The sequence below is a fragment of the Glycine max genome, chromosome 11 (genome assembly GCF_000004515.6).
Source record: "Glycine max cultivar Williams 82 chromosome 11, Glycine_max_v4.0, whole genome shotgun sequence".
In the NCBI taxonomy this organism is placed as follows: domain Eukaryota; kingdom Viridiplantae; phylum Streptophyta; class Magnoliopsida; order Fabales; family Fabaceae; genus Glycine; species Glycine max.
This window is the reverse complement of record NC_038247.2, coordinates 23,729,507-23,743,586: the sequence shown is the minus strand read 5'-3', so window position 1 is coordinate 23,743,586 and position 14,080 is coordinate 23,729,507. Positions and strand designations below refer to the sequence as shown.

Sequence of the window (14,080 nt, the reverse complement as noted above, 5' to 3'; positions counted from 1 at the left end):
AAAAATTGGAGCTATGCAATTTGTGCAAAGGCACCTTTTTGTCGCTTTCGTGGTCACATGAAGTGCAGTTGGCACTTTTATTGCCCTTCCACAGTTCTACAGTCCAATATTCCGATTCAATTTGGAGAAAGTTAGATCACGGTTATGCATGGCCTGAGAAAATTTCGATTTTTTCTATCCAAATGTCGCTGAAATAAAATACATGCATCATCCTATTTTAAACGCCTACTAAATACGTTTTGTACAGAAGAACAAAGACTACATATATTTATTTGTGGGCCCATTTCATACGTTTTGTTCTTTTTTTCTGAACTTCTCATTCAAATTATGCTTAAATGTCATAGGACAGTGACTTGGTGGATGTGTTTTGCACCACATTTTTTTTAATGGCATCATTTCTTATTTTTTGTGAACTTTTCATAGTGTGTTTGAATGAGATAATTTAAAATTTTAAAGAATTCTAAATTTTGAGAATTTCACATATTTTAATTTTAATTTTTTTATTTTTAAAATTCTGTATTTGAATTTCTTTTATTAAAATCTATTTGTTACACAGATTTGAAAATTAATGAACAAAAAAATAAAATAGGATAAGATTCTTGCCTTCTTCAACATCCAGAAAGATCCAAAGTTTCACAACTCTTACTACCAGAGCCTTCGGCCATATCGTTAAAGACTTTACCTTCTTAGTATCTACATCAACAACAGCAACAAGAAAATTATATACCAATCTTTAATTTTAATTTCGAAGGAAAAGAAAATGAGAATAAATAAAAAATTCAAACCATTGGATTCATAAAATAAAAACAGAAAGTGATTCGGTTCAGATTTCAGAAACTTGATTAGATGAGAAAAATTATTTAAAAAGAAAAAAATGAGAAGAAAAGGAAGAATAGTCACCCACGAGAGGGAGATCGAAGTGACGGTGGCACCACTGTGAGCATCGGCAGTAAGATCCAAAGAGAGAGGGAATGATGTGCGTCAGTTGGTACTGTCCCGTGGCAGGATTTATCGTTTTCTTGCTAACGAGATAGTACAATCTATGCGTTGGTTCTTGACTGCGGAGACGCAGTCCACGGCAGCGATAATCGCTGGAGTCTGAGATTTCAACTTGGAAGGTATTTGCATTGATTCTTGACTTATATATTTCTAGTGCATACACTATCTACTCTAGTAATAACAGCTTCAACCTTTGGATACAAGTATTAGATACCATACAAAAGTTTAATATTGATAAACTATGTGGCCAACCAAATAGAAATCATCCTAGATATGCCATAGTAATTATTACAAAATTCAATAATCTTATCATATACATGACAATTCATGATAGAAATGACACAACTTTTAGGGCATCAGTGTATTCAAATTAAATTATATATTTATAAATATTTATAAACTATTCATATTTTATTTACTTTTACATGATTTCTTTATTTTCCTTAATATAGCAAATGCTTATATTAGTTTGCCATCATCATCGAATTATCACTTCCACTCGTCTTTAATGTCTTGAAAAAATTATTGAGCATTATAGTAGTCAAATTCGAATACAAATGTTATATTCAAGTTATGTTAAGTTGTTAACCAACCCTTCATTATTCAAAAAGAAAAAAAAAACGTAGATTAAGAGATTCTAACACAAAAGTTGACTACTATTATTCAAGTTATGTTAAGTTGTTAACCAACCCTTCATCACGGTATTTGAAACATCCATGCATCACCAGCTTCAAAACAATGCATTTGACAGTACTTAAGCTATTTCACAATTTCCCTTTTTTTAATTTTGCAAAATCTAATAAAACAGAAAAATTAATTGATTTGTGAGCAATTATAATAACTAACTAGTAATTAGAATTTTGGAGAACCGCAATCACCTCTATACGAGTCCTTCTTTGGGGCTCTGTTGGGCTGCTGCTCGGCGTCAGTGTTGGACCAGCCCGAGAAGCCATCAAGTTTGTGTTAGAGTTTTGTGGTCTTAGTCCCACATCGCTTGGTTTGTAAAAACTTGTGTCTCATTAGTGTTATATATAGAAACATCCTGTAAGCTTTAAAGTGTGTGAGTAATGAAAGTTCTTTTAGTGTAGCCGTGGACATAGGGACATACATTGTGTGTTGAACCACGTTAAACTTTATGTTTTCTCTCTTCTCCTTATTCATTTCTCTTCTTATTGCTTTATACTAACAACTGGTATCAAAAGCTTTTGGTTACTCCACGGGATCTCCTTAGTTTAGAGGAATTAGTGGGACTCTTCTCAGTTTAGAGGAGACAGTGGGAGCAATGACATTAGAAGAGGGGAAGGTGAAGATCTAGAAGTTCGATGGCAGAGATTTCAACTTTTGAAAGATGCAGATAGAGGATTATTTATATTAGAAGAAGTTGTATCAACCCTTATCAGGGGTGAAGGCAGACGACATGAAGCAAGAAGAATGGAACTTGCTAGATCGACAGGCTCTTGGCGTGATCAGATTGACATTAGCCAAGAACGTCGTGTTCAACATCATAAATGAGAATACTACTACAGGCTTAATGAAGGCGTTATCAGATATGTACGAGAAGCCGTCGGTAGCCAACAAAGTATACTTGATGCATCGGTTGTTCAACCTCAAGATGGGAGAATGTATCTCTGTAACTGATCATATTTATGAATTTAATACTATTCTTGCCCAGTTGGAGTCAGTGCAAATTAAATTTGAGGATGAGGTGAAGGCATTGATTCTATTGTCATCACTACTGGATAGTTGGACTACAACTGTTACTGCAGTTAGTAGTTCTACAAGGGAGAATACATTAAAGCTTAGTGACATCCGTGACTTGATCTTAAGCGAAGATTTTTGCAAGAAAGATTCAGGAGAATCTTTTAGTCATGTTTCCAATTCAACATTGAATACTGAAGGCAGAGGAAGGACTACCCAGAAGAGTTAGAATGGTCGAGCCAGATCAAAGTCAAGAGGGAAAGGTCAGACAAAATTTCGAAGTGACATTATCTGCTGGAATTGTGACAAGAGAGGTCACTTTACCAATCAGTGTAAGGCACCAAGAAGAACAAGACTCACAAAAACAAGAAGCGCGATGATTTTGAATCTGCAAATGCAGCAACTGATGAATTTGATGATGCAGTAATTTGCAGCTTGGATAGTTCTGTTGATTCATGGATTATGAACTCAGGTGCGTTGTTCCACACCACTCCCTCTAAAGATTTATTGTCTAACTATATTTCTGAAAGATTTGGGAAAGTTTACCTTGCAGATGGAAAATCTCTGGACATTGTCGGAAGAGGTGATATTGACATCAAGACCTCCAGTGGATCCCTATGGACATTGCACAATGTCAAACATATTCCTGCCTTAAAGAGAAATTTAATATCTATATGGCAGTGGGATGATGAAGGGCATTACACCACTTTTGGAGATGGAGCTTAGAAGGTAACAAAAGGCAATCTCGTTGTGGCTCGTGGAAAGAAGCGAGGATCTCTTTTCTTGATTGCAGATGAGGATATGGTAGTAGTTACTGAGGCTGTCTATAATTCAACCATGTGGCATCGAAGACTTGGACACATGAGTGAAAAAGGAAAGAATCTTATGGCAGAAAAGGGTAAGCTATCAAGCCTGAAGCATGTTGATGTTGGTGTTTGTGAACACTGTATCTTTGGAAAGTAGAAAAAGGTTAGCTTTTCAAGGGCAAGGAGGACTCCTAAAGTTGAAAAGTTATAATTGGTGCACACAGATGTTTGGGGGCCAGCCCCAGTGAAATCTGTTGGAAACTCACGCTATTATGTCACCTTTATCGATGACTCTATCGGAAAGGTATGAGTTTATTTTATTAAAAATAAATTTGATGTGTTTTCTGTGTTTAAAAGGTGGAAAACAAAAGTTGAAAATCAGACAGGTCTAAAGGTTAAAAGTCTGAAATCTGACAATGGCGGGGAGTATGATAGTCAGGAGTTTAAAGACTTTTGTTCAGAACATGAGATCAAAATTATTAAGATAATACCAGGAACACCTGAGCAAAATGGTGTTGCAAAAAGGATGAATAGAACCTTGAACGAGAGAGTGAGGTGTATGCGGATCCAATCTGGCTTGCCTAAAGCATTCTGGGCAGAGGCAATAAACACAATAACATATCTCATGAATAGAGGACCATTAGTTCCTTTGAATTATCAGTTGCCTGAAGAAGTATGGCCTGGAAATGAGGTAAAGTTTTCACATTTAAGAATTTTTTGTTGTGTTTCATATATATTGACAGACTCTAATAGTAGAGATAAATTGGATCCGAAGGCGAGAAAGTGTTATTTTACTGGATATGGATCTGACATGTATGGCTACAAGTTTTGGGATGACCAAAACAAGAAAGTTATCAGAAGCAAGAATTTCACTTTTAATGAGAACTTATTTTATAAGGACAAATTCTCTGCAGAATCTACATGTGTAGGTAAACTGTTAGAAATTTCTGAGAAATAAAAACTTGAAGAAATTTCAAAAAGTGATATAGCCAATAGAAACCAGAATATAGGCGTAGAGGTTGAGTCAGAATTAGAACCATCAACTCCTCCTAGAAAATCTAGCAGAATTTCAGTACCACCAGATAAGTATTCCCCTTCATTGCATTATTTGTTGTTAACTGATGCTAGTGAGCCAAAATGTTTCAATGAGGCAACGCAGGGGAATGACTCTATTGAGTAGGAGCTAGCAGTGAAAGATGAGATGACATCCCTTTAAAAGAATAAGATGTGGTCCTTAATTAAGTTGCTAGAAGGAAAGAAAGTATTACAGAATAAGTTGGTCTATAGGCTAAAGGAAGAATTTGACGGTAGAAGAAGATACAAGGCTAGACTTGTGGTGAAAGGGTTTCATTAGAAACAAGGAATTGATTTCACAGAGATCTTCTCTCTAGTTGTAAAGATGACTACCATCAGAGTTATTCTAAGTATTGTAGCTGTAGAGAATCTTCACTTGGAACAGTTATATGTTAAAATTGCATTCTTGCATGGGGATTTAGAAGAAGACATTTATATGACCCAACTAGAAGGTTTTGAAGTTCTAGGCAAGGAGAATCTTTTATGCAAGCTTCATAAAAGTTTATATGGCTTGAAACAAGAACCGAGACAGTGGTACAAGAAGTTTAATGAGTTTATGAGCAACTCAAGATTCAACATATGTGACATGGACCATTGCTGCTATGTTAAGAAATATACTAATAGTTATGTTATCCTTATTGTGTATGTTGATGACATGTTGATTGTAGAATCTAGTATGGCAGAAATTAAAAGGTTGAAGCAGCACTTGGTAGAAAACTTTGAAATGAAGGATCTTGGTCCAGCTAAACAAATCCTTGGTATGAGAATTCTTAGAAACAAATCAGAAGGAATTTTGAAGCTATCTCAGGAGAAATATATACACAAGTTGCTTGACAGGTTTTACCTTGAAGATTCTAAGACCAAGAATACCCCTTTGGGATCTCATTTGAAGTTTTCAAAGAAACAATCTTTGCAGACAGATGGAGAAAAATGTTACATGTCAAGAGTACCATATGCATCAGCAGTCGGGAGTTTGATATATGCTATGGTGTTTACCAGACCTGACATAGCACATGTAGTGGGAGTTGTCAGTAGGTTCCTATCAAATCCAACAAAGGAACATTGGGAAGGCATAAAGTGGATACTCAGATATCTGAATGGTACTTCAGGGATGTGTTTGTGCTTTAGAAAAAGCAATCTCACTTTACAGGGATTTTCAGATGCAGACTTGGGAGGAGATTTTGATACCAAGAAAAGCACCACAGGCTACATTTTTACTTTGGGAGGTACTGTTGTGAGTTGGAAGTCTAAACTTCAACATAGAGTTGCTCTCTCAACCCCGGAAGCCAAGTACATAACTATCTCAAAAGCAACTAAGGAGATGATTTGGCTAAAAAAAAATTTCAATGAATAAGGGAAAGAACAAGATAATGCTTCATTGTTCAGTGACAGTCAGAGTGCTATAAGTCTTGCTAAGAATCCAGTCTTCCATTCTAGATGCAAGCATATTCAATTAAGATGTCATTTTATCAGGGAGTTGATAAATAATGGAGACTTATCTTTGTTAAAGATCTTAGGATTAGAGAATCCAGCAGATATGTTGACTAAATTTGTTACAACTGACAAGCTGAGGCTTTGCATTGCCTCAGTTGGCCTTCAAGGATAATTGAAGATGAAGGCGCTACACTTGGTAAAGAGTGGATGAACTCATTGCTTACATGGAGCTGCTAGAGTTTGGAACTTAGACCCCAAGTGGGAGAATTGTTAGAGTTTTGTGGTCTTAGTCCCACATCGCTTGGTTTGTAAAACTTTTGTCTCATTAGTGTTATATATAGAGACATCTTGTAAGCTTTAAAGTGTGCAAGTAATAAAAGTTCTCTTAGTGTAGTCGTGGACGTAGGCACATACATTGTGTGCTGAATCACGTTAAACTTTGTATTTTCTCTCTTCTCCTTATTCTTTTCTCTTCTTATTGCTCTATACCAACAGTTTGGGCCCGGGCCCGGCCCACTCGGAGCTGATGCCGTCTTGCGTGGCGCGCAGACGGCGTAGTAGGTTGTGCTTAAAGTTGCACATTCACACGTTCGGGGCGTGCGGGAATTTGGGGACGGCGAAGGCCAATCGAAGTTAGAGGGAGGTGGGAGTGCTTGTGAGGGATGTCATTCCATTGCAGTGAGGGAAGAGAGAGAGAGAGAGAGAGAAGGGAAGGAGATAAATGGAGGAGGGTGTGGTGATTGTTGTGTAGTGTAGGGTGTAAGGGGTGAAACAGAATAAAACCCGGTGTCACTTTTGGATTCTCATCCTCTTGTTGTGTTGTTATGTCTTTTACTAATAGTGAATGTGATGGAAATTTTTATTTCTTTAATTAATTAATTAATTTTGAGTTTCTTTTTTAATCTAGACCCATATGTATTTTGAAGATAATTTTGTTCGAATAACTTATTACACGACAACAAAATACTCCTTCCAGATTCAATTAGAATCCTAGAAACAATTTTCAGGTCAATTAATTCCCATGCTTGATGAAATTCATATTGAGTTTGAAAAATAATAATAACAGTTTTGAAAAAGTAAATGAATTTTTTAATGAGGGATTTGTTGTTTCGAGTGGCCAATGGATCTGGCCCACTGTAAGTGTGGTGAGACATCAAGGGAAAAATAAAATAGGTAAAATTTGTTTTTTTTTTAAAAAGTTCTATGATAAAATCATAACAGTGAAAAAAATATTATATATTTTAATTTAGATCTTCTGCAAAATGCTATTTAAAATTAAATTGGGTAAAATTAGGCATAATTACATAATTGGTCTATTAATTAGTCCAAAATTATTGGATAATAGAGAATCAAAGTGGATTACCAATAAATCGCGAAATGCAATAGTTCTTAAATATTTTTTCTTAAATTATTGAAAAATTTTCATTAATTGAAAAGTAATTTTCAGAAGTAATTCGCAGGATCATGCACATTTTATTAGTTATAACTAAAAAGTGCAGTTTGGTTGGATCCAATCTATTCTTTGAAATAAACAACTCGCATACACTCCCTTAAAAAAAAAAAAAAAAAACCAATACACCTAACATTACACTAATATTTATTGGATTTGTTGCTAAAATATTGATATTAAATTAAGGTTCAATTTAGTTTATCAATTCTTTAAAATGAAACAATTATATCCTTTCTATTAGATTTATAAATTATTTGACGAAAATTAGTACTTTTTTCTTGAATTACAACGCAACTAATATAAAACATACTTTTAAATTGGTTGCCTAAAAACCAATGTAAAAAAATGTCCTCAAGCTTCCAAAGTTTTACTCAAACTGAGCTTTTTACATCAATTGTCAAGCAACCAATTAAAAAAATAAAAAATTTTATGTTTTATATTAGTTGTGTTAACAATTGATAAAAAAAATATCAATTTTGTCAAATAATTAATGAATATGAGAATATGACGAAATGAGTATAATTGTTTCATTTCAAACAATTCAAGGACCAAATTAAATATTTTATTAATTAAGGGACCAAATTAAACCTTCAATATGATTAAGCCACCACTTATATAGTTAAATAGTAAAATTATTGTAATTTATTTTTTGTATTTAATACAGTTAAATCTATATAAAAGAATAGTCCATCGAAAAGTCTAAAATAAATATCCAATATTGTTGACACGTTACTTAACATCGGCAATTTGGACTTTTCACCAACCTAGTCCATCTTCTCCTTTCTTTTTCTTTTTTCTCTTATGTTTCTTTTTTTTCCTAAATTCTAAACTCCCCCGCCATGACACGCGTATCCCGGTCCTCCGCCCCCCGCATCCTCTACTCCCTTTGTGTTCTATGTTATGTTTTTTTTTTCTTTTAAAAAAATCTTCTTCTTCCTTTTTTTTCTCTTATCTTTCTCTTTCTCCACGTAAATACCCTTTGCTTTATGTTCTATGATTAGGTTGTTGCGGCGTGGAGCATTGTCGAAGGTAGAAGTGGAACGACAAAGATTATTTTTGTCTTTGAAAGAGTTTCTAGTGGTGTTTGTTTGGGAGAAAGTGTGGTTTTTTTTTGTGGTTTTGAATGGTTATGTTTTTTTTTAGAGAAAGCTTAGTTTTGTTTCTAGATATGTTACAACGTGTTGTTTTCTTTAGGTTTGTCATTTGTGCAACTAAATGACCAAAAAGATTTTTCATTTGTCTCTCTTCCTTTCTTGATTTTAACTTAATCAGTGCTGAAGTTAAGAAGATGTATAAACTATGAAGAGTTATTTTTACATGAAAAATGATACAATATATATCGAAGATTTTTTTTTTGTTGAGAAGCAAAGTATGAATTGAATATTCAACTGGGTTGGGAGAAGACAAAATGAAAGGGTACTAGTGTCGCCTTCCTCAACCTGTCACACTTTCCATTATAGCTACTACTAGGTTCTATTAGTTTTAGTGATTTTCTTTATTCATTTCACTTTTTAGTTGAACATTTTCTTGAATAGTTTTTGTTCAAGTTTTAATAAGTGTAAAATATGTTTTTTTTGTTATAATTGAGACCAAAGGAGTATCATTTATGCCAGTCATATCATTTTAATTCCAAATTTACATTGTGAACTAAATTATTTGTAAAAATATAAAGTTTCTAAGATGTGGTTAACTTCCACTTTGATTTTGATGTTTTTTTTTCTTTCTATGAATGTTTAGATGTCTCATCTTTTGGGGGTTCTTGGCTTTGGTTGGTTTTGCTTCATCTTTGGGGAAAGTAACTTGATTCTCTTTGGCACAATGTATTGGTTTTTCTTTTTCTTTTTTAAATAGATTCCAATGCCTTCTTTATTGTTTTTCATTTTTTTATTACCCTTTTTTTACCAAGGCCACAAGCCGTTCCCTTGGTATATTGTTTGTTCTATGTTGTATTTGTTCCTCTCTATTGGATATATTATAGGTCCAAGAAATGACATTACTATCTCCTGGTAAATGATGATATCTCAAATTTTGTATTTCAAGTTTTTCGTGCAACTATGAAACTAGAGAAATGCTAGCAAGTAGAAATGGATTCTTTAACATTCTTTTTTAAATACACTCATCATTGGTTGGAATTTATTAGAAATCATAAATTTTGTGTGGCTCTCGCTACTCTCGCTCATGATTTGTATTTTCTAATCAATTTTAACTTTGTTAAAGAGTGTGTTAGAGAGTGAATTGCTAACACTCCTTATATAATTGTTCTATGTTTTGAGAATTTAAGTAGTGCTTCAATTCCTTGACTAATTAAAGTTATTGGAATAATGTTCTCATTATCATAAAGATATAGGTATTAACTCCATGTGTTGTTGTAGTAGAAACCTATGTAATGAAAACTAGGTGGTAAAGTGATTTGTTCATGCATTTTCTGGACTTTTGCTATTATGCCAATACAATCTTCTTGGTTTACCTCCTTTGTTACCCAAGCAATGAAAAACTTTTCCTGGTTTGCTTTTCATTTTCTGAGGTAAGCATGTTATCCTTGATAATTTGATGTCTTGGTAGAAGAATGGTTCACTAGCATGGGCTTTGATTGTTTGGTGATGTAGCTTATTTTAGTTCGGTTGACAAAATAGTCATTGTTCTTATCCATCTTTTGTCTCGTATGCTATACCTTTATTTTTCAGTAGTCCTTTTTTTTTACAAAATAATAAATTTTTGAAAAATCTTACTTTTCTATCATCACTATAGACTTATGCTTTCCATTGTCAAATATTAGAAATATCTGCCAAATATATATATATATATATATATATATATATATATATATACACACACACACACACACACACTAGGCATGTGTCTAAAATTTTTTCAATCCTTATTTTGATTTTTTTTCTCATAGGGATTTTGCTTCTTAAATTTGAGTGGAAAATTATGGATCTTTTTGATTGCTAGAATCTAATATAGATGGGTTCATTCTTGTGTATCAAATAGCTTATTTTAGAAACTTATTTTATAAAATAGGAATTGATGCTTAGCTTATGAACATTGTGCTCCAAATTTCATTTTCAACCTTTTTCTTTTTGTTTTTTTTTTCACATAATAATTATTCAAGGAATATTTCAACCCATCAATAATTACCTTTTTTTGTCTTTTTTCAAACTCTGGTGCTTGAGGAATAAGGTTGTTTTGTTTCTTTAAAATCTCTTTCTCTTTATAGACAATGATAATGCAATAAAAAAATACATATACGTACAAAGTTTTTAACCTAGTTTTTCTTTTTCTTTTTGTTGACAGACACAGGTAGAATAAAAATCTCACGTTTTTTTTTAAGATAGAAGAGATAGAAAATTAATAAAAAAAATTATATTTTACTATGATTGGGATGATCTTGTCCATTGAGATGTCGTGGAATGAAAGACACTAGAGTTGATATGGGATTTTGGAGGAAGGAAGAAAAGAAGAATTTGATAGATTACAACATAAAAAAGTAGAATTTGATAGGTAGGTGCATAAGCCAAATATGGCAACACCAACGATGTAGGCAGTAAACACCCCAAGGGAAAAAATGACAAAACAATTGAAAGAAAAAAGTGGATGATACACCTTTGCATTATGTAGCAAGAGAAGGGAAGTTGGCACTACTGAAAGATACCATTTTGGAAACGGATGAAACTAAATTGCATTAGTTATTTGCTGAGCAGAACCAAGATGAAAAAACGTCCCTTTATATTGTTGTTGAATATGATTAGGTTGATGTAGTTGAGTAGATGATTCGGCATTATGATAATATTATACTATACTATCACTGGTAATTCGATTACAACTAAACTAATTCAGTTGCAACAGTGTTCCCTACACATTGTTTCCTATATCGTTGGAGCTACAAATAGATGACATGGTTAATTCATTTAGTTTTGAAAAAAAAAACTAGATCATTTTTAAATTATTTCTCTCAACTTTCTCTCCTAGGTACTTTCTTTTTCTATTATTTTCCAATTTTATTCATTTATTTATTTTTACTTTTATGTGTTCTAACTATTTTTTTAAAAATCCAGTTTTATTCATTTGTTTAAATCCGAAATTCATTGTTTACTTATTGGTTTTCATTAATGGGATATCTTCTGCGATAAGAATGATATAAAATCCAAGCAATTAATATTTTATGAATATATGTAAAACATATTTTAATAGTAAAAAAATTACTTAAGGATTGATGTGAAAGATTTAGAATTCTTTCCTTAGTAAATTCATTTTCATTCCATGGCCCATGCGTATGCACCAGCCTCAAACTAGTTTAAACATAAAAATCAAGACTACTAATTATTAAACTATAAGCAAGTCTAGAAGCATAACTCTTTTTTGGGTGATGCTAGGTGCACCAGCTTTATTACTTGTGCATCCAACATTTTTTGTTAATTCCAAAATTACCCCACGTTGAAGGTGCGCGATTTCGTGGTTGATTCATATGGTTTGTATGGATCAACTTAATCCGTAAATATAATTTAAACATATAGATCAAGTTAATCCGTATGACTCATACGGATCAACTTGAGTGAAGGGCATTTTCACCCATTCACTTAAAATGTTGGGTGCACCTAGCATCACCCCTCTTTTTTCTGGTTGGAGTGTGACTATTGGATCATGGTATAAAAATGCATCTCTCGTAATGGTAATTGCTTCCTTGCACCCCCACAATAAGATTAAAGGACAAAACTATCCTCACCTAGACGACCCTAGCTGTCAACCTCCAACACCAACATCGTAATGGATGAGCTTGGTTATAAAATAAGATCAAAGTAGTCATAAAACCCTACCTCATCGAATTAAAGATGGAGTAACTAGGAACAACCACCACGGAGAAAATGAATTCAATTGTGTGGCTAGCTTAAGGTCCACTATATTTCTTAGCCCATATCGCAACACCCACCACCTAACACAGTGAACCACCCAATATAGAGACCTACTGACGAAAGCATGATGTTTTGCACTTGGAAAGAGAAAGGAAACAATAGCACAACAAGAGAGTGAGAACAATAGCACAATAAGGTTCGTGAGAGACACACCGCAAACACATAGGTTATGGAGATCAACCTCAATGGGATATCTTTTGCGATAAGAATGATATAAAATCCAAGCAATTAATATTTTATGAATATATGTAAAACATATTTTAATAGTAAACAAAATTACTTAAGGATTGATGTGAAAGATTTAGAATTCTTTCCTTAGTAAATTCATTTTCATTCCACGGCCCATGCGTATGCACCAGCCTCAAACTAGTTTAAACTTAAAAATCAAGACTATTATTTATTAAACTATAAACAAGTTTGGAAGCTTAACTCTTTTTTGGGTGATGCTGCACCAACTTTATTGCTTGTGCACCCAACATTTTTTGTTAATTCCAAAATTACCCCACATTGAAAGTGCCGATTTTGTGGTTGATTCGTATAGATCAACTTGATCCGTAAGTATAATTTAAACATACGGATCAACTTGAGTGAAGGGCATTGTCATCCATTCACTTAAAATGCTGGGTGTACCAACAATAATGCTGGGTGCACCTAGCATCACTCGTCTTTTTTCTGGTTGGAGTGTGACTATTGGGTCATGGTATAAAAATGAATCTCTCATAAAGGTAATTGCTTCCTTGCACCCCCACAATAAGATTAAAGGACAAAACTATCCTCACCTAGACGACCATAGTTGTCAACCTCCAACACCAGCATCGTAATGGATGGACTTGGTTATAAAATAAGATCAAAGCAGTCATAAAACCATACCTCATTGAATTAAAGATGGAGTAACTGGGAACAACCACCACAGAGAAAACGAATTCAATTGTGTGGCTAGCTTGCTTGAAGGTCCACTATATTTCTTAGCCCATATCGCAACACCCACCACCTAACACAGTGAACCACCCAATATAGAGACCTACTGACGAAAACATGATGTTTTGCACTTGGAAAGAGAAAGGAAACAATAACACAACAAGAGAGTGAGAACAATAGCACAATAAGGTTCATTAGAGACACACTGCAAACACATAGGTTATGGAGATCAACCTCAAAATGTTAAAGGAAAATAGCGAAACACACCCCCACCAAATCATATTGAATAATTATTCCAGAATATGAAATTCATATTCAAAGATAGATTATTCATGATTACTTATACATTTTTATCATAACTATTGTAAAATATGATTTTTCTATCCCAAAATAAGAATAAATAATCCAAATGTTTTTTTTGGAATAACTATTCCTGAGATCATATGATAATAAAGGAAGGGCATATATTGGAATTTTTGAAACATTTGGGGGAGTGGGAAGTAAAAGGCCTTCTAAAATTTATTATAGTTCAAACACATGATTTTTAATGAATTTTTTTAACTTTGCAATTATTTTATATTAAAATGATTGTCGAGAAATACATGTGTAAAATAATTTATATTAAAATTTAACAAGATGAATTAAGATTTAAAGTTTAATTAAATAAGAATTTTTTATACAGATAATTGAATAGTAAAATAACTAACGATAAATTTTTTTTATATCACTATTTAAATATAATTTTCTTTTGTCTTTGTTTATTTTCATAAATGAATGATTTTTATTAA

General features: G+C 33.1%; 2 long non-coding RNA genes across 3 annotated transcripts; one reads left to right on the top strand and one right to left on the bottom strand.

Annotated features, from left to right (window-relative positions):
- Positions 1 to 503: 503 nt before the first annotated feature.
- On the bottom strand, positions 504 to 1,310 carry LOC112998387 (uncharacterized). Of its 2 annotated transcripts, none has more exons than XR_005887043.1 (2): positions 901 to 1,310; positions 504 to 693 (listed from the first exon to the last, which is right to left on the bottom strand). It is a non-coding gene; the product is annotated as an uncharacterized lncRNA (long non-coding RNA). The 2 variants fall into 2 exon arrangements; XR_003263430.2 differs by having other exon boundaries at positions 905 to 1,310.
- On the top strand, positions 996 to 8,696 carry LOC121173008 (uncharacterized). Its single transcript, XR_005887046.1, has 2 exons — positions 996 to 1,118; positions 8,463 to 8,696. It is a non-coding gene; the product is annotated as an uncharacterized lncRNA (long non-coding RNA).
- The last annotated feature ends 5,384 nt before the right edge of the window (positions 8,697 to 14,080 follow it).